Here is a 25,413-nt window from a genome sequence, read left to right as displayed (position 1 = left end):
ATATGACAATGTTGTTTCCAATACAAATGATAAAAATCAATGAGTTTTCATTAGAATTAACTAAAATGTTCCTGATTTTCCGTATATATTACTGATGGAAGATGTACACGAAAATCGCTCTATTCCGGCTGAAACGTCGATATATGCAATAAAAACAGAACTTCTCCCCTTTTCAATATCTTACTCAGTATTTTAACGAGAAACAAATAGTTGATTGAAAATGAAGTATTTAAGGTTATTATCTAATCAATTATGTGTTTGCATCATTTTTATCGTATATATAATGAATTAATACCCATAGACTGAAAATTCACAAAAACGTGGAAAAACGGCAAAATATTGCCTAATTCGATGATATTTTGTTTAAATCAAATAAAGGAAAAGGGGGATGATAAACGTCAAAATATTGCTAAATTCGATGATTTTTCGTACGAAACAAAATGCAAGAAAACTTGCTTAAAATGCAATATTATACGAAATTCTGAGATTTGAAGGCCAAATCACATATCGTGATACTACATGAAATAGTATCGAAATATTGGTAAAAATGAATTTATTTGCGTAATATCAAACTACATGATTAACGTGAAAAAAACACTATTTTACCATATTTGAGGAGGATACCATATTTTACCTTCAAATCAAAGTGCGAGGTTTCGTATTATTTAGTTCCAAGAAAAGACATATGACAATGTTGTTTCCAATACAAATGATAAAAAACAATGTGTTTTCATTAGAATTAACTAAAATATTCTTGATTTTCCGTTTATATTAACGAGGGAAGATGTACACGTAAAACCGCTCTAATCCGGCTGAAACGTCGATATATGCAATAAAAACCGAACTTCTTCCCTTTTCAATATCTTACTCAGTATTTTAACGAGAAACAAATAGATGATTGAAAATGAAGTATTTAAGGTTATTATCTAATAAATTATGTGTTTGCATCATTTTTATCGTATATATATATATGAATTAATACCCATGGACTGAAAATTCACAAAAACGTGGAAAACGGCAAAATATTGCCTAATTCGATGATTTTTTGTTTAAATCACATGAAGGAAAAGGGATGATAAACGTCAAAATATTGCTAAATTCGATGATTTTTCGTACGAAACAAAATGCAAGAAAACTTGCTTAAAATGCAATATTATGCGAAATTCTGAGATTTGAAGGCCAAATCACATATCGTGATACTACATGAAATAGTATCGGAATATTGGTAAAAATGAATATATTTGCCTTATATCAAACTACATGATTAACGTGAAAAAGTCACTATTTTACCATATTTGAGGACTTTACTTTCAAATCATAGAGCGAGGTTTCGTATTATTTAGATCCAAGAAAAGACATATGACAATGTTGTTTCCAATACAAATGATAAAAATCAATGTGTTTTCATTAGAATTAACTAAAATGTTCCTGATTTTCCGTTTATATTACCGATGGAAGATGTACACGTAAAACCGCTCTATTCCGGCTGAAACGTCGATATATGCAATAAAAACAGAACTTCTCCCCTTTTCAATATCTTACTCAGTATTTTAACGAGAAACAAATAGATGATTGAAAATGAAGTATTTAAGGTTATTATCTAATCAATTATGTGTTTGCATCATTTTTATCGTATATATATGAATTAATACCCATGGACGGAAAATTCACAAAAACGTGAAAAGCGGCAAAATATTGCCTAATTCGATGATATTTTGTTTAAATCACATGAAGGAAAAGGAGATGATAAACGTCAAAATATTACTAAATTCGATGATTTTTCGTACGAAACAAAATGCAAGAAAACTTGCTTAAAATGCAATATTATGCGAAATTCTGAGATTTGAAGGCCAAATCACATATCGTGATACTACATGAAATAGTATCGAAATATTGGTAAAAATGAATATATTTGCGTAATATCAAACTGCATGATTAACGTGAAAAAGTCACTATTTTACCATATTTGAGGATTTTACCTTCAAATCATAGAGCGAGGTTTCGAATTATTTAGTTCCAGGAAAAGACATATGACAATGTTGTTTCCAATACAAATGATAAAAAACAATGTGTTTTCATTAGAATTAACTAAAATGTTCCTGATTTTCCGTTTATATTAAAGAGTGAAGATGTACACGTAAAACCGCTCTAATCCGGCTGAAACGTCGATATATGCAATAAAACCCGAACTTCTCCCCTTTTCAATATCTTACTCAGTATTTTAACGAGAAACAAATAGATGATTGAAAATGAAGTATTTAAGGTTATTATCTAATCAATTATGTGTTTGCGTCATTTTTATCGTATATATATGAATTAATACCCATGGACGGAAAATTCACAAAAACGTGGAAAACGGAAAAATATTCCCTAATTCGATGATATTTTGTTTAAATCACATGAAGGAAAAGGAGATGATAAACGTCAAAATATTGCTAAATTCGATGATTTTTCGTACGAAACAAAATGCAAGAAAACTTGCTTAAAATGCAATATTGTGCGAAATTCTGAGATTTGAAGGCCAAATCACATATCGTGATACGACATGAAATAGTATCGAAATATTGGTATAAATGAATATATTTACGTAATATCAAACTACATGAAAAACGTGAAAAAAGTCACTATTTAACCATATATGAGGATTTTAAATTCAAATCATAGAGCGAGGTTTCGTATTATTTAGATCCAAGAAAAGACATATGACAATGTTGTTTCCAATACAAATGATAAAAATCAATGTGTTTTCATTAGAATTAACGAAAATGTTCCTGATTTTCCGTTTATATTACCGATGAAAGATGTACACGAAAATCGCTCTATTCCGGCTGAAACGTCGATATATGCAATAAAAACAGAACTTCTCCCCTTTTCAATATCTTACTCAGTATTTTAACGAGAAACAAATAGTTGATTTAAAATGAAGTATTTAAGGTTATTAACTAATCAATTATGTGTTTGCATCATTTTTATCGTATATATAATGAATTAATACCATAGACTGAAAATTCACAAAAACGTGGAAAAACGGCAAAATATATCCTAATTCGATGATATTTTGTTTAAATCAAATAAAGGAAAAGGGGATGATAAACGTCAAAATATTGCTGAATTCGATGATTTTTCGTACGAAACAAAATGCAAGAAAACTTGCTTAAAATGCAATATTATACGAAATTCTGAGATTTGAAGGCCAAATCACATATCGTGATACTACATGAAATAGTATCGAAATATTGGTAAAAATGAATATATTTGCGTAATATCAAACTACATGATTAACGTGAAAAAAACACTATTTTACCATATTTGAGGATTTTACCTTCAAATCATAGAGCGAGGTTTCGTATTATTTAGTTCCAAGAAAAGACATATGACAATGTTGTTTCCAATACCTATGATAAAAAACAATGTGTGTTCATTAGAATTAACTAAAATGTTCCTGATTTTCCGTTTATATTACCGATGGAAGATGTACACGTAAAACCGCTCTAATCAGGCTGAAACGTCGATATATGCAATACAAACCGAACTTCTCCCCTTTTCAATATCTTACTCAGTATTTTAACGAGAAAGAAATAGTTGATTGAAAATGAAGTATTTAAGGTTATTATCTAATCAATTATGTGTTTGCATCATTTTTATCGCATATATATGAATTAATACCCATAAACTGAAAATTCATAAAAACGTGGAAAACGGCAAAATATTGCCAATTCGATGATATTTTGTTTAAATCACATAAAGGAAAAGGGGATGATTAAACGTCAAAATATTGCTAAATTCGATGATTTTTCGTACGAAACAAAATGCAAGAAAACTTGCTTAAAATGCAATATTATGCGATATTCTGAGATTTCAAGGCCAAATCACATATCGTGATACTACATGAAATAGTATCGAAATATTGGTAAAAATGAATATATTTACGTAATATCAAACTACATGAAAAACGTGAAAAAAGTCACTATTTAACCATATTTGAGGATTTTAACTTAGAATCATAGAGCGAAGTTTCGTATTATTTAGATCCAAGAAAAGACATATGACAATGTTGTTTCCAATACAAATGATAAAAATCAATGAGTTTTCATTAGAATTAACTAAAATGTTCCTGATTTTCCGTATATATTACTGATGGAAGATGTACACGAAAATCGCTCTATTCCGGCTGAAACGTCGATATATGCAATAAAAACAGAACTTCTCCCCTTTTCAATATCTTACTCAGTATTTTAACGAGAAACAAATAGATGATTGCAATGAAGTATTTAAGGTTATTATCTAATCAATTATGTGTTTGCATCATTTTTATCGTATATATATGAATTAATACCCATGGACTGAAAATTCACAAAAACGTGGAAAACGGCAAAATATTGCCTAATTCGATGATATTTTATTTAAATCACATGATGGAAAAGGGGATGATAAACGTCAAAATATTGCTAAATTCGATGATTTTTCGTACGAAACAAAATGCAAGAAAACTTGCTTAAAATGCAATATTATGCGAAATTCTGAGATTTGAAGGCCAAATCACATATCGTGATACTACATGAAATAGTATCGAAATATTGGTAAAAATTAATATATTTGCGTAATATCAAACAACATGATTAACGTGAAAAAGTCACTATTTTACCATATTTGAGGATTTTACCTTCAAATCATAGAGCGAGGTTTCGTATTATTTAGTTCCAAGAGAAGACATATGACAATGTTGTTTCCAATGCAAATGATAAAAATCAATGTGTTTTCATTAGAATTAACTAAAATGTTCCTGATTTTCCGTTTATATTACCGATGGAAGATGTACACGTAAAACCGCTCTATTCCGTCTGAAACGTCGATATATGCAATAAAAACAGAACTTCTCCCCATTTCAATATCTTACTCAGTATTTTAACGAGAAACAAATAGTTGATTGAAAATGAAGTATTTAAGGTTATTATCTAATCAATTATGTGTTTGCATCATTTTTATCGCATATATATGAATTAATACCCATGGACTGAAAATTCACAAAAACGTGGAAAAACGGCAAAATATTGCCTAATTCGATGATATTTTGTTTAAATCAAATAAAGGAAAAGGGGATGATAAACGTCAAAATATTGCTAAATTCGATGATTTTTCGTACGAAACAAAATGCAAGAAAACTTGCTTAAAATGCAATATTATGCGAAATTCTGAGATTTCAAGGCCAAATCACATATCCTGATACTACATGAAATAGTATCGAAATATTGGTAAAAATGAATATATTTACGTAATATCAAACTACATGAAAAACGTGAAAAAAGTCACTATTTAACCATATTTGAGGATTTTAACTTAGAATCATAGAGCGAGGTTTCGTATTATTTAGATCCAAGAAAAGACATATGACAATGTTGTTTCCAATACAAATGATAAAAATCAATGAGTTTTCATTACAATTAACTAAAATGTTCCTGATTTTCCGTTTATATTACCGATGGAAGATGTAAACGTAAAACCGCTCTAATCCGGCTGAAACGTCGATATATGCAATACAAACCGAACTTTTCCCCTTTTCAATATCTTATTCAGTATTTTAACGAGAAACAAATAGATGATTGCAATGAAGTATTTAAGGTTATTATCTAATCAATTATGTGTTTGCATCATTTTTATCGTATATATATGAATTAATACCCATGGACTGAAAATTCACAAAAACGTGGAAAACGGCAAAATATTGCCTAATTCGATAATATTTTATTTAAATCACATGATGGAAAAGGGGATGATAAACGTCAAAATATTGCTAAATTCGATGATTTTTCGTACGAAACAAAATGCAAGAAAACTTGCTTAAAATGCAATATTATGCGAAATTCTGAGATTTGAAGGCCAAATCACATATCGTGATACGACATGAAATAGTATCGAAATATTGGTAAAAATTAATATATTTGCGTAATATCAAACAACATGATTAACGTGAAAAAGTCACTATTTTACCATATTTGAGGATTTTACCTTCAAATCATAGAGCGAGGTTTCGTATTATTTAGTTCCAAGAGAAGACATATGACAATGTTGTTTCCAATGCAAATGATAAAAATCAATGTGTTTTCATTAGAATTAACTAAAATGTTCCTGATTTTCCGTTTATATTACCGATGGAAGATGTACACGTAAAACCGCTCTATTCCGTTTGAAACGTCGATATATGCAATAAAAACAGAACTTCTCCCCATTTCAATATCTTACTCAGTATTTTAACGAGAAACAAATAGTTGATTGAAAATGAAGTATTTAAGGTTATTATCTAATCAATTATGTGTTTGCATCATTTTTATCGCATATATATGAATTAATACCCATGGACTGAAAATTCACAAAAACGTGGAAAAACGGCAAAATATTGCCTAATTCGATGATATTTTGTTTAAATCAAATAAAGGAAAAGGGGGATAATAAACGTCAAAATATTGCTAAATTCGATGATTTTTCGTACGAAACAAAATGCAAGAAAACTTGCTTAAAATGCAATATTATACGAAATTCTGAGATTTGAAGGCCAAATCACATATCGTGATACTACATGAAATAGTATCGAAATATTGGTAAAATGAATATATTTGCGTAATATCAAACTACATGATTAACGTGAAAAAAACACTATTTTACCAAATTTGAGGAGGATACCATATTTTACCTTCAAATCAAAGAGCGAGGTTTCGTATTATTTAGTTCCAAGAAAAGACATATGACAATGTTGTTTCCAATACAAATGATAAAAAACAATGTGTTTTCATTAGAATTAACTAAAATGTTCTTGATTTTCCGTTTATATTAACGAGGGAAGATGTACACGTAAAACCGCTCTAATCCGGCTGAAACGTCGATATATGCAATAAAAACCGAACTTCTCCCCTTTTCAATATCTTACTCAGTATTTTAACGAGAAACAAATAGATGATTGAAAATGAAGTATTTAAGGTTATTATCTAATCAATTATGTGTTTGCATCATTTTTATCGTATATATATGAATTAATACCCATGGACGGAAAATTCACAAAAACGTGGAAAGCGGCAAAATATTGCCTAATTCGATGATATTTTGTTTAAATCACATGAAGGAAAAGGAGATGATAAACGTCAAAATATTACTAAATTCGATGATTTTTCGTACGAAACAAAATGCAAGAAAACTTGCTTAAAATGCAATATTATGCGAAATTCTGAGATTTGAAGGCCAAATCACACATCGTGATACTACATGAAATAGTATCGAAATATTGGTAAAAATGAATATATTTACGTAATATCAAATTACATGAAAAAAGTCACTATTTAACCATATTTCAGGATTTTAATTTCAAATCATAGAGCGAGGTTTCGTATTATTTAGATCCAAGAAAAGACATATGACAATGTTGTTTCCAATACAAATGATAAAAATCAATGTGTTTTCATTAGAATTAACTAAAATGTTCCTGATTTTCCGTATATATTACTGATGGAAGATGTACACGAAAATCGCTCTATTCCGGCTGAAACGTCGAAATATGCAATAAAAACAGAACTTCTCCCCTTTTAATATCTTACTCAGTATTTTAACGAGAAACAAATAGTTGATTGAAAATTAAGTATTTAAGGTTATTATCTAATCAATTATGTGTTTGCATCATTTTTATCGTATATATAATGAATTAATACCCATAGACTGAAAATTCACAAAAACGTGGAAAAACGGCAAAATATTGCCTAATTCGATGATATTTTGTTTAAATCAAATAAAGGAAAAGGGGATGATAAACGTCAAAATATTGCTAAATTCGATGATTTTTCGTATGAAACAAAATGCATGAAAACTTGCTTAAAATGCAATATTATGCGAAATTCTGAGATATGAAGGCCAAATCACATATCGTGATACTACATGAAATAGAATCGAAATATTGGTAAAAATGATCATATGTCTTTTCTTGGAACTAAATAATACGAAACCTCGCTCTATGATTTGAAGGTAAAATCCTCAAATATGGTAAAATAGTGTTTTTTTTCACGTTAATCATGTAGTTTGATATTACGCAAATATATTCATTTTTACCAATATTTCGATACTATTTCATGTAGTATCACGATATGTGATTTGGCCTTCAAATCTCAGAATTTCGCATAATATTGCATTTTAAGCAAGTTTTCTTGCATTTTGTTTCGTACGAAAAATCATCGAATTTAGCAATATTTTGACGTTTATCATCCCCTTTTCCTTTATGTGATTTAAACAAAATATCATCGAATTAGGCAATATTTTGCCGTTTTCCACGTTTTTTTGAATTTTTAGTCCATGGGTATTAATTCATATATATACGATAAGAATGATGCAAACACATAATTGATTAGATAATAACCTTAAATACTTCATTTTCAATCAACTATTTCTTTCTCGTTAAAATACTGAGTAAGATATTGAAAGGGGGAGTTCTGATTTTATTGCATATATCGATGTTTCAGCCGGAATAGAGCGGTTTTCGTGTACATCTTCCATCGGTAATATAAACGGAAAATCAGGAACATTTTAGTTAATTCTAATGAAAACACATTGATTTTTATCATTTGTATTGGAAACAACATTGTCATATGTCTTTTCTTGGATCTAAATAATACGAAACCTCGCTCTATGATTTGAAGGTAAAATCCTCAAATATGGTAAAATTGTGACTTTTTCACGTTAATCATGTAGTTTGATATTAGGCAAATATATTCATTTTTACCAATATTCCGATACTATTTCATGTAGTATCACGATATGTGATTTGGCCTTCATATCTCAGAATTTCGCATAATATTGCATTTTAAGCAAGTTTTCTTGCATTTTGTTTCGTACGAAAAATCATTGAATTTAGCAATATTTTGACGTTTATCATCCCCTTTTCCTTTATGTGATTTAAACAAAATATCATCGAATTAGGCAATATTTTGCCGCTTTTCCACATTTTTGTGAATTTTCAGTTTATGGGTATTAATTCATTATATATACGATAAAAATGATGCAAACACATAATTGATTAGATAATAACCTTAAATACTTCATTTTCAATCACCTATTTCTTTCTCGTTAAAATACTGAGTAAGATATTGAAAGGGGGAGAAGTTCTAATTTTATTGCATATATCGACGTTTCAGCCGGAATAGAGCGGTTTTCGTGTACATCTTCCATCGGTAATATAAACGGAAAATCAGGAACATTTTAGTTAATTCTAATGAAAACACATTGTTTTTTATCATTTGTATTGGAAACAACATTGTCATATGTCTTTTCTTAGAACTAAATAATACGAAACCTCGCTCTATGATTTGAAGGTAAAATCCTCAAATATGGTATAATAGTGACTTTTTCACGTTAATCATGTACTTTGATATTACGCAAATATATTCATTTTTACCAATATTTCGATACTATTTCATGTAGTATCACGATATGTGATTTGGCCTTCAAATCTCAGAATTTCGCATAATATTGCATTTTAAGCAAGTTTTCTTGCATTTTGTTTCATACGAAAAATCATCGAATTTAGCAATATTTTGACGTTTATCATCCCCTTTTCCTTTATTTGATTTAAACAAAATATCATCGAATTAGGCAATATTTTGCCGTTTTTCCACGTTTTTGTGAATTTTCAGTCTATGGGTATTAATTCATTATATATACGATAAAAATGATGCAAACACATAATTGATTAGATAATAACCTTAAATACTTCATTTTCAATCAACTATTTGTTTCTCGTTAAAATACTGAGTAAGATATTGAAAAGGGGAGAAGTTCTGTTTTTATTGCATATATCGACGTTTCAGCCGGAATAGAGCGATTTTCGTGTACATCTTCCATCAGTAATATATACGGAAAATCAGGAACATTTTAGTTAATTCTAATGAAAACACATTAATTTTTATCATTTGTATTGGAAACAACATTGTCATATGTATTTTCTTGGATCTAAATAATACAAAACCTCGCTCTATGATTTGAAATTAAAATCCTGAAATATGGTTAAATAGTGACTTTTTTCACGTTTTTTATGTAGTTTGATATTACGTAAATATATTCATTTTTACTAATATTTCGATACTATTTCATGTAGTATCACGATATGTGATTTGGCCTTCAAATCGCAGAATTTCGCATAATATTGCATTTTAAGCAAGTTTTCTTGAATTTTGTTTCGTACGAAAAATCATCGAATTTAGCAATATTTTGACGTTTATCAACCCCTTTTCCTTCATGTGATTTAAACAAAATATCATCGAATTAGGCAATATTTTGCCGTTTTCCACGTTTTTGTGAATTTTCAGTCCATGGGTATTAATTCATATATATACGATAAAAATGATGTAAACACATAAATGATTAGATAATAACCTTAAATACTTCATTTTCAATCATCTATTTGCTTCTTGTTAAAATACTGAGTAAGATATTGAAAAGGGGAGAAGTTCGGTTTTTATTGTATATATCGACGTTTCAGCCGGAATAGAGCGATTTTACGTGAACATCTTCCCTCGTTAATATAAACGGAAAATCAGGAACATTTTAGTTAATTCTAATGAAAACACATTGATTTTTATCATTTGTATTGGAAACAACATTGTCATATGTCTTTTCTTGGATCTAAATAATACGAAACCTCGCTCTATGATATGAAGGTAAAATCCTCAAATATGGTAAAATAGTGACTTTTTCACGTTAATCATGTAGTTTGATATTACGCAAATATATTCATTTTTACCAATATTCCGATACTATTTCATGTAGTATCACGATATGTGATTTGGCCTTCATATCTCAGAATTTCGCATAATATTGCATTTTAAGCAAGTTTTCTTGCATTTTGTTTCGTACGAAAAATCATCGAATTTAGCAATATTTTGACGTTTATCATCCCCTTTTCCTTTATGTGCTTTAAACAAAATATCATCGAATTAGGCAATATTTTGCCGCTTTTCCAAATTTTTGTGAATTTTCAGTTTATGGGTATTAATTCATTATATATTCGATAAAAATGATGCAAACACATAATTGATTAGATAATAACCTTAAATACTTCATTTTCAATCAACTATTTCTTTCTCGTTAAAATACTGAGTATGATATTGAAAGGGGAAGAAGTTCTAATTTTATTGCATATATCGACGTTTCAGCCGGAATAGAGCGGTTTTCGTGTACATCTTCCATCGGTAATATAAACGGAAAATCAGGAACATTTTAGTTAATTCTAATGAAAACACATTGTTTTTTATCATTTGTATTGGAAACAACATTGTCATATGTCTTTTCTTAGAACTAAATAATACGAAACCTCGCTCTATGATTTGAAGGTAAAATCCTCAAATATGGTATAATAGTGACTTTTTCACGTTATTCATGTAGTTTGATATTACGCAAATATATTCATTTTTACCAATATTTCGATTCTATTTCATGTAGTATCACGATATGTGATTTGGCCTTCATATCTCAGAATTTCGCATAATATTGCATTTTAAGCAAGTTTTCTTGCATTTTGTTTCATACGAAAAATCATCGAATTTAGCAATATTTTGACGTTTATCATCCCCTTTTCCTTTATTTGATTTAAACAAAATATCATCGAATTAGGCAATATTTTGCCGTTTTTCCACGTTTTTGTGAATTTTCAGTCTATGGGTATTAATTCATTATATATACGATAAAAATGATGCAAACACATAATTGATTAGATAATAACCTTAAATACTTAATTTTCAATCAACTATTTGTTTCTCGTTAAAATACTGAGTAAGATATTAAAAGGGGAGAAGTTCTGTTTTTATTGCATATTTCGACGTTTCAGCCGGAATAGAGCGATTTTCGTGTACATCTTCCATCAGTAATATATACGGAAAATCAGGAACATTTTAGTTAATTCTAATGAAAACACATTGATTTTTATCATTTGTATTGGAAACAACATTGTCATATGTCTTTTCTTGGATCTAAATAATACGAAACCTCGCTCTATGATTTGAAATTAAAATCCTGAAATATGGTTAAATAGTGACTTTTTTCATGTAATTTGATATTACGTAAATATATTCATTTTTACCAATATTTCGATACTATTTCATGTAGTATCACGATGTGTGATTTGGCCTTCAAATCTCAGAATTTCGCATAATATTGCATTTTAAGCAAGTTTTCTTGCATTTTGTTTCGTACGAAAAATCATCGAATTTAGTAATATTTTGACGTTTATCATCTCCTTTTCCTTCATGTGATTTAAACAAAATATCATCGAATTAGGCAATATTTTGCCGCTTTCCACGTTTTTGTGAATTTTCCGTCCATGGGTATTAATTCATATATATACGATAAAAATGATGCAAACACATAATTGATTAGATAATAACCTTAAATACTTCATTTTCAATCATCTATTTGTTTCTCGTTAAAATACTGAGTAAGATATTGAAAAGGGGAGAAGTTCGGTTTTTATTGCATATATCGACGTTTCAGCCGGATTAGAGCGGTTTTACGTGTACATCTTCCCTCGTTAATATAAACGGAAAATCAAGAACATTTTAGTTAATTCTAATGAAAACACATTGTTTTTTATCATTTGTATTGGAAACAACATTGTCATATGTCTTTTCTTGGAACTAAATAATACGAAACCTCGCTCTTTGATTTGAAGGTAAAATATGGTATCCTCCTCAAATTTGGTAAAATAGTGTTTTTTTCACGTTAATCATGTAGTTTGATATTACGCAAATATATTCATTTTACCAATATTTCGATACTATTTCATGTAGTATCACGATATGTGATTTGGCCTTCAAATCTCAGAATTTCGTATAATATTGCATTTTAAGCAAGTTTTCTTGCATTTTGTTTCGTACGAAAAATCATCGAATTTAGCAATATTTTGACGTTTATTATCCCCCTTTTCCTTTATTTGATTTAAACAAAATATCATCGAATTAGGCAATATTTTGCCGTTTTTCCACGTTTTTGTGAATTTTCAGTCCATGGGTATTAATTCATATATATGCGATAAAAATGATGCAAACACATAATTGATTAGATAATAACCTTAAATACTTCATTTTCAATCAACTATTTGTTTCTCGTTAAAATACTGAGTAAGATATTGAAATGGGGAGAAGTTCTGTTTTTATTGCATATATCGACGTTTCAAACGGAATAGAGCGGTTTTACGTGTACATCTTCCATCGGTAATATAAACGGAAAATCAGGAACATTTTAGTTAATTCTAATGAAAACACATTGATTTTTATCATTTGCATTGGAAACAACATTGTCATATGTCTTCTCTTGGAACTAAATAATACGAAACCTCGCTCTATGATTTGAAGGTAAAATCCTCAAATATGGTAAAATAGTGACTTTTTCACGTTAATCATGTTGTTTGATATTACGCAAATATATTAATTTTTACCAATATTTCGATACTATTTCATGTCGTATCACGATATGTGATTTGGCCTTCAAATCTCAGAATTTCGCATAATATTGCATTTTAAGCAAGTTTTCTTGCATTTTGTTTCGTACGAAAAATCATCGAATTTAGCAATATTTTGACGTTTATCATCCCCTTTTCCATCATGTGATTTAAATAAAATATTATCGAATTAGGCAATATTTTGCCGTTTTCCACGTTTTTGTGAATTTTCAGTCCATGGGTATTAATTCATATATATACGATAAAAATGATGCAAACACATAATTGATTAGATAATAACCTTAAATACTTCATTGCAATCATCTATTTGTTTCTCGTTAAAATACTGAATAAGATATTGAAAAGGGGAAAAGTTCGGTTTGTATTGCATATATCGACGTTTCAGCCGGATTAGAGCGGTTTTACGTTTACATCTTCCATCGGTAATATAAACGGAAAATCAGGAACATTTTAGTTAATTGTAATGAAAACTCATTGATTTTTATCATTTGTATTGGAAACAACATTGTCATATGTCTTTTCTTGGATCTAAATAATACGAAACCTCGCTCTATGATTCTAAGTTAAAATCCTCAAATATGGTTAAATAGTGACTTTTTTCACGTTTTTCATGTAGTTTGATATTACGTAAATATATTCATTTTTACCAATATTTCGATACTATTTCATGTAGTATCAGGATATGTGATTTGGCCTTGAAATCTCAGAATTTCGCATAATATTGCATTTTAAGCAAGTTTTCTTGCATTTTGTTTCGTACGAAAAATCATCGAATTTAGCAATATTTTGACGTTTATCATCCCCTTTTCCTTTATTTGATTTAAACAAAATATCATCGAATTAGGCAATATTTTGCCGTTTTTCCACGTTTTTGTGAATTTTCAGTCCATGGGTATTAATTCATATATATGCGATAAAAATGATGCAAACACATAATTGATTAGATAATAACCTTAAATACTTCATTTTCAATCAACTATTTGTTTCTCGTTAAAATACTGAGTAAGATATTGAAATGGGGAGAAGTTCTGTTTTTATTGCATATATCGACGTTTCAGACGGAATAGAGCGGTTTTACGTGTACATCTTCCATCGGTAATATAAACGGAAAATCAGGAACATTTTAGTTAATTCTAATGAAAACACATTGATTTTTATCATTTGCATTGGAAACAACATTGTCATATGTCTTCTCTTGGAACTAAATAATACGAAACCTCGCTCTATGATTTGAAGGTAAAATCCTCAAATATGGTAAAATAGTGACTTTTTCACGTTAATCATGTTGTTTGATATTACGCAAATATATTAATTTTTACCAATATTTCGATACTATTTCATGTAGTATCACGATATGTGATTTGGCCTTCAAATCTCAGAATTTCGCATAATATTGCATTTTAAGCAAGTTTTCTTGCATTTTGTTTCGTACGAAAAATCATCGAATTTAGCAATATTTTGACGTTTATCATCCCCTTTTCCATCATGTGATTTAAATAAAATATCATCGAATTAGGCAATATTTTGCCGTTTTCCACGTTTTTGTGAATTTTCAGTCCATGGGTATTAATTCATATATATACGATAAAAATGATGCAAACACATAATTGATTAGATAATAACCTTAAATACTTCATTGCAATCATCTATTTGTTTCTCGTTAAAATACTGAGTAAGATATTGAAAAGGGGAGAAGTTCTGTTTTTATTGCATATATCGACGTTTCAGCCGGAATAGAGCGATTTTCGTGTACATCTTCCATCAGTAATATATACGGAAAATCAGGAACATTTTAGTTAATTCTAATGAAAACTCATTGATTTTTATCATTTGTATTGGAAACAACATTGTCATATGTCTTTTCTTGGATCTAAATAATACGAAACTTCGCTCTATGATTCTAAGTTAAAATCCTCAAATATGGTTAAATAGTGACTTTTTTCACGTTTTTCATGTAGTTTGATATTACGTAAATATATTCATTTTTACCAATATTTCGATACTATTTCATGTAGTATCACGATATGTGATTTGGCCTTGAAATCTCAGAATATCGCATAATATTGCATTTTAAGCAAGTTTTCTTGCATTTTGTTTCGTACGAAAAATCATCGAATTTAGCAATATTTTGACGTTTATCATCCCCTTTTCCTTTATGTGATTTAAACAAAATATCATCGAATTGGCAATATTTTGCCGTTTTCCACGTTTTTATGAATTTTCAGTTTATGGGTATTAATTCATATATATGCGATAAAAATGATGCAAACACATAATTGATTAGATAATAACCTTAAATACTTCATTTTCAATCAACTATTTCTTTCTCGTTAAAATACTGAGTAAGATATTGAAAAGGGGAGAAGTTCGGTTTGTATTGCATATATCGACGTTTCAGCCTGATTAGAGCGGTTTTACGTGTACATCTTCCATCGGTAATATAAACGGAAAATCAGGAACATTTTAGTTAATTCTAATGAACACACATTGTTTTTTATCATAGGTATTGGAAACAACATTGTCATATGTCTTTTCTTGGAACTAAATAATACGAAACCTCGCTCTATGATTTGAAGGTAAAATCCTCAAATATGGTAAAATAGTGTTTTTTTCACGTTAATCATGTAGTTTGATATTACGCAAATATATTCATTTTTACCAATATTTCGATACTATTTCATGTAGTATCACGATATGTGATTTGGCCTTCAAATCTCAGAATTTCGTATAATATTGCATTTTAAGCAAGTTTTCTTGCATTTTGTTTCGTACGAAAAATCATCGAATTCAGCAATATTTTGACGTTTATCATCCCCTTTTCCTTTATTTGATTTAAACAAAATATCATCGAATTAGGATATATTTTGCCGTTTTTCCACGTTTTTGTGAATTTTCAGTCTATGGTATTAATTCATTATATATACGATAAAAATGATGCAAACACATAATTGATTAGTTAATAACCTTAAATACTTCATTTTAAATCAACTATTTGTTTCTCGTTAAAATACTGAGTAAGATATTGAAAAGGGGAGAAGTTCTGTTTTTATTGCATATATCGACGTTTCAGCCGGAATAGAGCGATTTTCGTGTACATCTTTCATCGGTAATATAAACGGAAAATCAGGAACATTTTCGTTAATTCTAATGAAAACACATTGATTTTTATCATTTGTATTGGAAACAACATTGTCATATGTCTTTTCTTGGATCTAAATAATACGAAACCTCGCTCTATGATTTGAATTTAAAATCCTCATATATGGTTAAATAGTGACTTTTTTCACGTTTTTCATGTAGTTTGATATTACGTAAATATATTCATTTATACCAATATTTCGATACTATTTCATGTCGTATCACGATATGTGATTTGGCCTTCAAATCTCAGAATTTCGCACAATATTGCATTTTAAGCAAGTTTTCTTGCATTTTGTTTCGTACGAAAAATCATCGAATTTAGCAATATTTTGACGTTTATCATCTCCTTTTCCTTCATGTGATTTAAACAAAATATCATCGAATTAGGGAATATTTTTCCGTTTTCCACGTTTTTGTGAATTTTCCGTCCATGGGTATTAATTCATATATATACGATAAAAATGACGCAAACACATAATTGATTAGATAATAACCTTAAATACTTCATTTTCAATCATCTATTTGTTTCTCGTTAAAATACTGAGTAAGATATTGAAAAGGGGAGAAGTTCGGGTTTTATTGCATATATCGACGTTTCAGCCGGATTAGAGCGGTTTTACGTGTACATCTTCACTCTTTAATATAAACGGAAAATCAAGAACATTTTAGTTAATTCTAATGAAAACACATTGTTTTTTATCATTTGTATTGGAAACAACATTGTCATATGTCTTTTCCTGGAACTAAATAATTCGAAACCTCGCTCTATGATTTGAAGGTAAAATCCTCAAATATGGTAAAATAGTGACTTTTTCACGTTAATCATGCAGTTTGATATTACGCAAATATATTCATTTTTACCAATATTTCGATACTATTTCATGTAGTATCACGATATGTGATTTGGCCTTCAAATCTCAGAATTTCGCATAATATTGCATTTTAAGCAAGTTTTCTTGCATTTTGTTTCGTACGAAAAATCATCGAATTTAGTAATATTTTGACGTTTATCATCTCCTTTTCCTTCATGTGATTTAAACAAAATATCATCGAATTAGGCAATATTTTGCCGCTTTTCACGTTTTTGTGAATTTTCCGTCCATGGGTATTAATTCATATATATACGATAAAAATGATGCAAACACATAATTGATTAGATAATAACCTTAAATACTTCATTTTCAATCATCTATTTGTTTCTCGTTAAAATACTGAGTAAGATATTGAAAAGGGGAGAAGTTCTGTTTTTATTGCATATATCGACGTTTCAGCCGGAATAGAGCGGTTTTACGTGTACATCTTCCATCGGTAATATAAACGGAAAATCAGGAACATTTTAGTTAATTCTAATGAAAACACATTGATTTTTATCATTTGTATTGGAAACAACATTGTCATATGTCTTTTCTTGGATCTAAATAATACGAAACCTCGCTCTATGATTTGAAAGTAATGTCCTCAAATATGGTAAAATAGTGACTTTTTCACGTTAATCATGTAGTTTGATATAAGGCAAATATATTCATTTTTACCAATATTCCGATACTATTTCATGTAGTATCACGATATGTGATTTGGCCTTCAAATCTCAGAATTTCGCATAATATTGCATTTTAAGCAAGTTTTCTTGCATTTTGTTTCGTACGAAAAATCATCGAATTTAGCAATATTTTGACGTTTATCATCCCTTTTCCTTCATGTGATTTAAACAAAAAATCATCGAATTAGGCAATATTTTGCCGTTTTCCACGTTTTTGTGAATTTTCAGTCCATGGGTATTAATTCATATATATATATACGATAAAAATGATGCAAACACATAATTTATTAGATAATAACCTTAAATACTTCATTTTCAATCATCTATTTGTTTCTCGTTAAAATACTGAGTAAGATATTGAAAAGGGAAGAAGTTCGGTTTTTATTGCATATATCGACGTTTCAGCCGGATTAGAGCGGTTTTACGTGTACATCTTCCCTCGTTAATATAAACGGAAAATCAAGAATATTTTAGTTAATTCTAATGAAAACACATTGTTTTTTATCATTTGTATTGGAAACAACATTGTCATATGTCTTTTCTTGGAACTAAATAATACGAAACCTCGCACTTTGATTTGAAGGTAAAATATGGTATCCTCCTCAAATATGGTAAAATAGTGTTTTTTTTCACGTTAATCATGTAGTTTGATATTACGCAAATAAATTCATTTTTACCAATATTTCGATACTATTTCATGTAGTATCACGATATGTGATTTGGCCTTCAAATCTCAGAATTTCGTATAATATTGCATTTTAAGCAAGTTTTCTTGCATTTTGTTTCGTACGAAAAATCATCGAATTTAGCAATATTTTGACGTTTATCATCCCCCTTTTCCTTTATTTGATTTAAACAAAATATCATCGAATTAGGCAATATTTTGCCGTTTTTCCACGTTTTTGTGAATTTTCAGTCTATGGGTATTAATTCATTATATATACGATAAAAATGATGCAAACACATAATTGATTAGATAATAACCTTAAATACTTCATTTTCAATCAACTATTTGTTTCTCGTTAAAATACTGAGTAAGATATTGAAAAGGGGAGAAGTTCTGTTTTTATTGCATATATCGACGTTTCAGCCGGAATAGAGCGATTTTCGTGTACATCTTCCATCAGTAATATATACGGAAAATCAGGAACATTTTAGTTAATTCTAATGAAAACTCATTGATTTTTATCATTTGTATTGGAAACAACATTGTCATATGTCTTTTCTTGGATCTAAATAATACGAAACCTCGCTCTATGATTCTAAGTTAAAATCCTCAAATATGGTTAAATAGTGACTTTTTTCACGTTTTTCATGTAGTTTGATATTACGTAAATATATTCATTTTTACCAATATTTCGATACTATTTCATGTAGTATCACGATATGTGATTTGGCCTTGAAATCTCAGAATATCGCATAATATTGCATTTTAAGCAAGTTTTCTTGCATTTTGTTTTGTACGAAAAATCATCGAATTTAGCAATATTTTGACGTTTATCATCCCCTTTTCCTTTATGTGATTTAAACAAAATATCATCGAATTGGCAATATTTTGCCGTTTTCCACGTTTTTATGAATTTTCAGTCCATGGGTATTAATTCATATATATGCGATAAAAATGATGCAAACACATAATTGATTAGATAATAACCTTAAATACTTCATTTTCAATCAACTATTTCTTTCTCGTTAAAATACTGAGTAAGATATTGAAAAGGGGAGAAGTTCGGTTTGTATTGCATATATCGACGTTTCAGCCGGATTAGAGCGGTTTTACGTGTACAACTTCCATCGGTAATATAAACGGAAAATCAGGAACATTTTAGTTAATTCTAATGTACACACATTGTTTTTTATCATAGGTATTGGAAACAACATTGTCATATGTCTTTTCTTGGAACTAAATAATAAGAAACCTCGCTCTATGATTTGAAGGTAAAATCCTCAAATATGGTAAAATAGTGTTTTTTTCACGTTAATCATGTAGTTTGATATTACGCAAATATATTCATTTTTACCAATATTTCGATACTATTTCATGTAGTATCACGATATGTGATTTGGCCTTCAAATCTCAGAATTTCGTATAATATTGCATTTTAAGCAAGTTTTCTTGCATTTTGTTTCGTACGAAAAATCATCGAATTTAGCAATATTTTGACGTTTATCATCTCCTTTTCCTTCATGTGATTTAAACAAAATATCATCGAATTAGGCAATATTTTGCCGTTTTTCCACGTTTTTGTGAATTTTCAGTCTATGGGTATCAATTCATTATATATACGACAAAAATGATACAAACACATAATTGATTAGATAATAACCTTCAATACTTCATTTTCAATCAACTATTTGTTTCTCGTTAAAATACTGAGTAAGATATTGAAAAGGGGAGAAGTTCTGTTTTTATTGCATATATCGACGTTTCAGCCGGAATAGAGCGGTTTTACGTGTACATCTTCCATCGGTAATATAAACGGAAAATAAGGAACATTTTAGTTAATTCTAATGAAAACACATTGATTTTTATCATTTGTAATGGAAACAACATTGTCATATGTCTTTTCTTGGATCTAAATAATACGAAACCTCGCTCTATGATTTGAAGTTAAAATCCTCAAATATGGTTAAATAGTGACTTTTTTCACGTTCTTTATGTAGTTTGATATTTCTTAAATATATTCATTTTTACCAATATTTCGATACTATTTCATGTAGTATCACGATATGTGATTTGGCCTTCAAATCTCAGAATTTCGCATAATATTGCATTTTAAGCAAGTTTTCTTGCATTTTGTTTCGTACGAAAAATCATCGAATTTAGCAATATTTTGACGTTTATCATCCCCTTTTCATTCATGTGATTTAAACAAAATATCATCGAATTAGGCAATATTTTGCCGTTTTTTACGTTTTTGTAAATTTTCAGTCCATGGGTATTAATTCATATATATACGATAAAAATGATGCAAACACATAATTGATTAGAAAATAACCTTAAATACTTCATTTTCAATCATCTATTTGTTTCTCGTTAAAATACTGAGTAAGATATTGAAAAGGGGAGAAGTTCGGTTTTTATTGCATATATCGACGTTTCAGCCGGAATAGAGCGGTTTTCGTGTACATCTTCCATCGGTAATATAAACGGAAAATCAGGAACATTTTAGTTAATTCTAATGAAAACACATTGATTTTTATCATTTGTATTGGAAACAACATTGTCATATGTCTTTTCTTGGATCTAAATAATACGAAACCTCGCTCTATGATTTGAAGGTAAAATCCTCAAATTTGGTAAAATAGTGACTTTTTCACGTTAATCATGTAGTTTGATATTAGGCAAATATATTCATTTTTACCAATATTCCGATACTATTTCATGTAGTATCACGATATGTGATTTGGCCTTCATATCTCAGAATTTCGCATTATATTGCATTATCAGCAAGTTTTCTTGCATTTTGTTTCGTACGAAAAATCATCGAATTTAGCAATATTTTGACGTTTATCATCCCCTTTTCCTTTATATAATTTAAACAAAATATCATCGAATTAGGCAATATTTTGCCGTTTTTCCACGTTTTTGTGAATTTTCAGTCTATGGGTATCAATTCATTATATATACGATAAAAATGATACAAACACATAATTGATTAGATAATAACCTTCAATACTTCATTTTTCGATACTTCAATACTTCAATTATCGATTAACACATAATTGATTAGATAATAACCTTAAATACTTCATTTTCAATCAACTATTTCTTTCTCGTTAAAATACTGAGTAAGATATTAAACGGGGGAGAAGTTCTGATTTTATTGCATATATCGACGTTTCAGCCGGAATAGAGCGGTTTTCGTGTACATCTTCCATCGGTAATATAAACGGAAAATCAGGAAGATTTTAGTTAATTCTAATGAAAACACATTGATTTTATCATTTGTATTGGAAACAACATTGTCATATGTCTTTTCTTGGATCTAAATAATTCGAAACCTCGCTCTATGATTTGAAATTAAAATCCTGAAATATGGTTAAATTGTGACTTTTTTCACGTTCTTTATGTAGTTTGATATTTCTTAAATATATTCATTTTTACCAATATTTCGATACTATTTCATGTAGTATCACGATATGTGATTTGGCCTTCAAATCTCAGAATTTCGCATAATATTGCATTTTAAGCAAGTTTTCTTGCATTTTGTTTCGTACGAAAAATCATCGAATTTAGCAATATTTTGACGTTTATCATCCCCTTTTCATTCATGTGATTTAAACAAAATATCATCGAATTAGGCAATATTTTGCCGTTTTTTACGTTTTTGTAAATTTTCAGTCCATGGGTATTAATTCATATATATACGATAAAAATGATGCAAACACATAATTGATTAGATAATAACCTTAAATACTTCATTTTCAATCATCTATTTGTTTCTCGTTAAAATACTGAGTAAGATATTGAAAAGGGGAGAAGTTCGGGTTTTATTGCATATATCGACGTTTCAGCCGGATTAGAGCGGTTTTACGTGTACATCTTCACTCGTTAATATAAACGGAAAATCAAGAACATTTTAGTTAATTCTAATGAAAACACATTGTTTTTTATCATTTGTATTGGAAACAACATTGTCATATGTCTTTTCCTGGAACTAAATAATAGGACACCTCGCTCTATGATTTGAAAGTAAAGTCCTCAAATATGGTAAAATAGTGACTTTTTCACGTTAATCATGTAGTTTGATATTACGTAAATATATTCATTTTTACCAATATTTCGATACTATTTCATGTAGTATCACGATATGTGATTTGGCCTTCAAATCTCAGAATTTCGCATAATATTGCATTTTAAGCAAGTTTTCTTGCATTTTGTTTCGTACGAAAAATCATCGTAATTAGCAATATTTTGACGTTTATCATCTCCTTTTCCTTCATGTGATTGAAACAAAATATCATCGAATTAGGCAATATTTTGCCGTTTTCCACGTTTTTGTGAATTTTCCGTCCATGGGTATTAATTCATATATATACGATAAAAATGATGCAAACACATAATTGATTAGAAAATAACCTTAAATACTTCATTTTCAATCATCTATTTGTTTCTCGTTAAAATACTGAGTAAGATATTGAAAAGGGGAGAAGTTCGGTTTTTATTGCATATATCGACGTTTCAGCCGGAATAGAGCGGTTTTCGTGTACATCTTCCATCGGTAATATAAACGGAAAATCAGGAACATTTTAGTTAATTCTAATGAAAACACATTGATTTTTATCATTTGTATTGGAAACAACATTGTCATATGTCTTTTCTTGGATCTAAATAATACGAAACCTCGCTCTATGATTTGAAGGTAAAATCCTCAAATATGGTAAAATAGTGACTTTTTCACGTTAATCATGTAGTTTGATATTAGGCAAATATATTCATTTTTACCAATATTCCGATACTATTTCATGTAGTATCACGATATGTGATTTGGCCTTCATATCTCAGAATTTCGCATAATATTGCATTATCAGCAAGTTTTCTTGCATTTTGTTTCGTACGAAAAATCATCGAATTTAGCAATATTTTGACGTTTATCATCCCCTTTTCCTTTATATAATTTATACAAAATATCATCGAATTAGGCAATATTTTGCCGTTTTTCCACGTTTTTGTGAATTTTCAGTCTATGGGTATCAATTCATTATATATACGATAAAAATGATACAAACACATAATTGATTAGATAATAACCTTCAATACTTCATTTTTCGATACTTCAATACTTCAATTATCGATTAACACATAATTGATTAGATAATAACCTTAAATACTTCATTTTCAATCAACTATTTCTTTCTCGTTAAAATACTGAGTAAGATATTAAACGGGGGAGAAGTTCTGATTTTATTGCATATATCGACGTTTCAGCCGGAATAGAGCGGTTTTCGTGTACATCTTCCATCGGTAATATAAACGGAAAATCAGGAAGATTTTAGTTAATTCTAATGAAAACACATTGATTTTATCATTTGTATTGGAAACAACATTGTCATATGTCTTTTCTTGGATCTAAATAATACGAAACCTCGCTCTATGATTTGAAATTAAAATCCTGAAATATGGTTAAATTGTGACTTTTTTCACGTTCTTTATGTAGTTTGATATTTCTTAAATATATTCATTTTTACCAATATTTCGATACTATTTCATGAAGTATCACGATATGTGATTTGGCCTTCAAATCTCAGAATTTCGCATAATATTGCATTTTAAGCAAGTTTTCTTGCATTTTGTTTCGTACGAAAAATCATCGAATTTAGCAATATTTTGACGTTTGTCATCCCCTTTTCATTCATGTGATTTAAACAAAATATCATCGAATTAGGCAATATTTTGCCGTTTTTTACGTTTTTGTAAATTTTCAGTCCATGGGTATTAATTCATATATATACGATAAAAATGATGCAAACACATAATTGATTAGATAATAACCTTAAATACTTCATTTTCAATCATCTATTTGTTTCTCGTTAAAATACTGAGTAAGATATTGAAAAGGGGAGAAGTTCGGGTTTTATTGCATATATCGACGTTTCAGCCGGATTAGAGCGGTTTTACGTGTACATCTTCACTCGGTAATATAAACGGAAAATCAAGAACATTTTAGTTAATTCTAATGAAAACACATTGTTTTTTATCATTTGTATTGGAAACAACATTGTCATATGTCTTTTCCTGGAACTAAATAATAGGACACCTCGCTCTATGATTTGAAGGTAAAATCCTCAAATATGGTAAAATAGTGACTTCTTCACGTTAATCATGCAGTTTGATATTACGCAAATATATTCATTTTTACCAATATTTCGATACTATTTCATGTCGTATCACGATATGTGATTTGGCCTTCAAATCTCAGAATTTCGCATAATATTGCATTTTAAGCAAGTTTTCTTGCATTTTGTTTCGTACGAAAAATCATCGAATTTAGCAATATTTTGACGTTTATCATCTCCTTTTCCTTCATGTGATTTAAACAAAATATCATCGAATTAGGCAATATTTTGCCGTTTTTCCACGTTTTTGTGAATTTTCAGTCTATGGGTATCAGTTCATTATATATACGACAAAAATGATACAAACACATAATTGATTAGATAATAACCTTCAATACTTCATTTTCAATCAACTATTTGTTTCTCGTTAAAATACTGAGTAAGATATTGAAAAGGGGAGAAGTTCTGT

The sequence above is a fragment of the Procambarus clarkii genome, unplaced genomic scaffold, assembly GCF_040958095.1.
Source record: "Procambarus clarkii isolate CNS0578487 unplaced genomic scaffold, FALCON_Pclarkii_2.0 HiC_scaffold_108, whole genome shotgun sequence".
NCBI lineage: Eukaryota > Metazoa > Arthropoda > Malacostraca > Decapoda > Cambaridae > Procambarus > Procambarus clarkii.
This window is presented reverse-complemented; position numbering follows the sequence as displayed.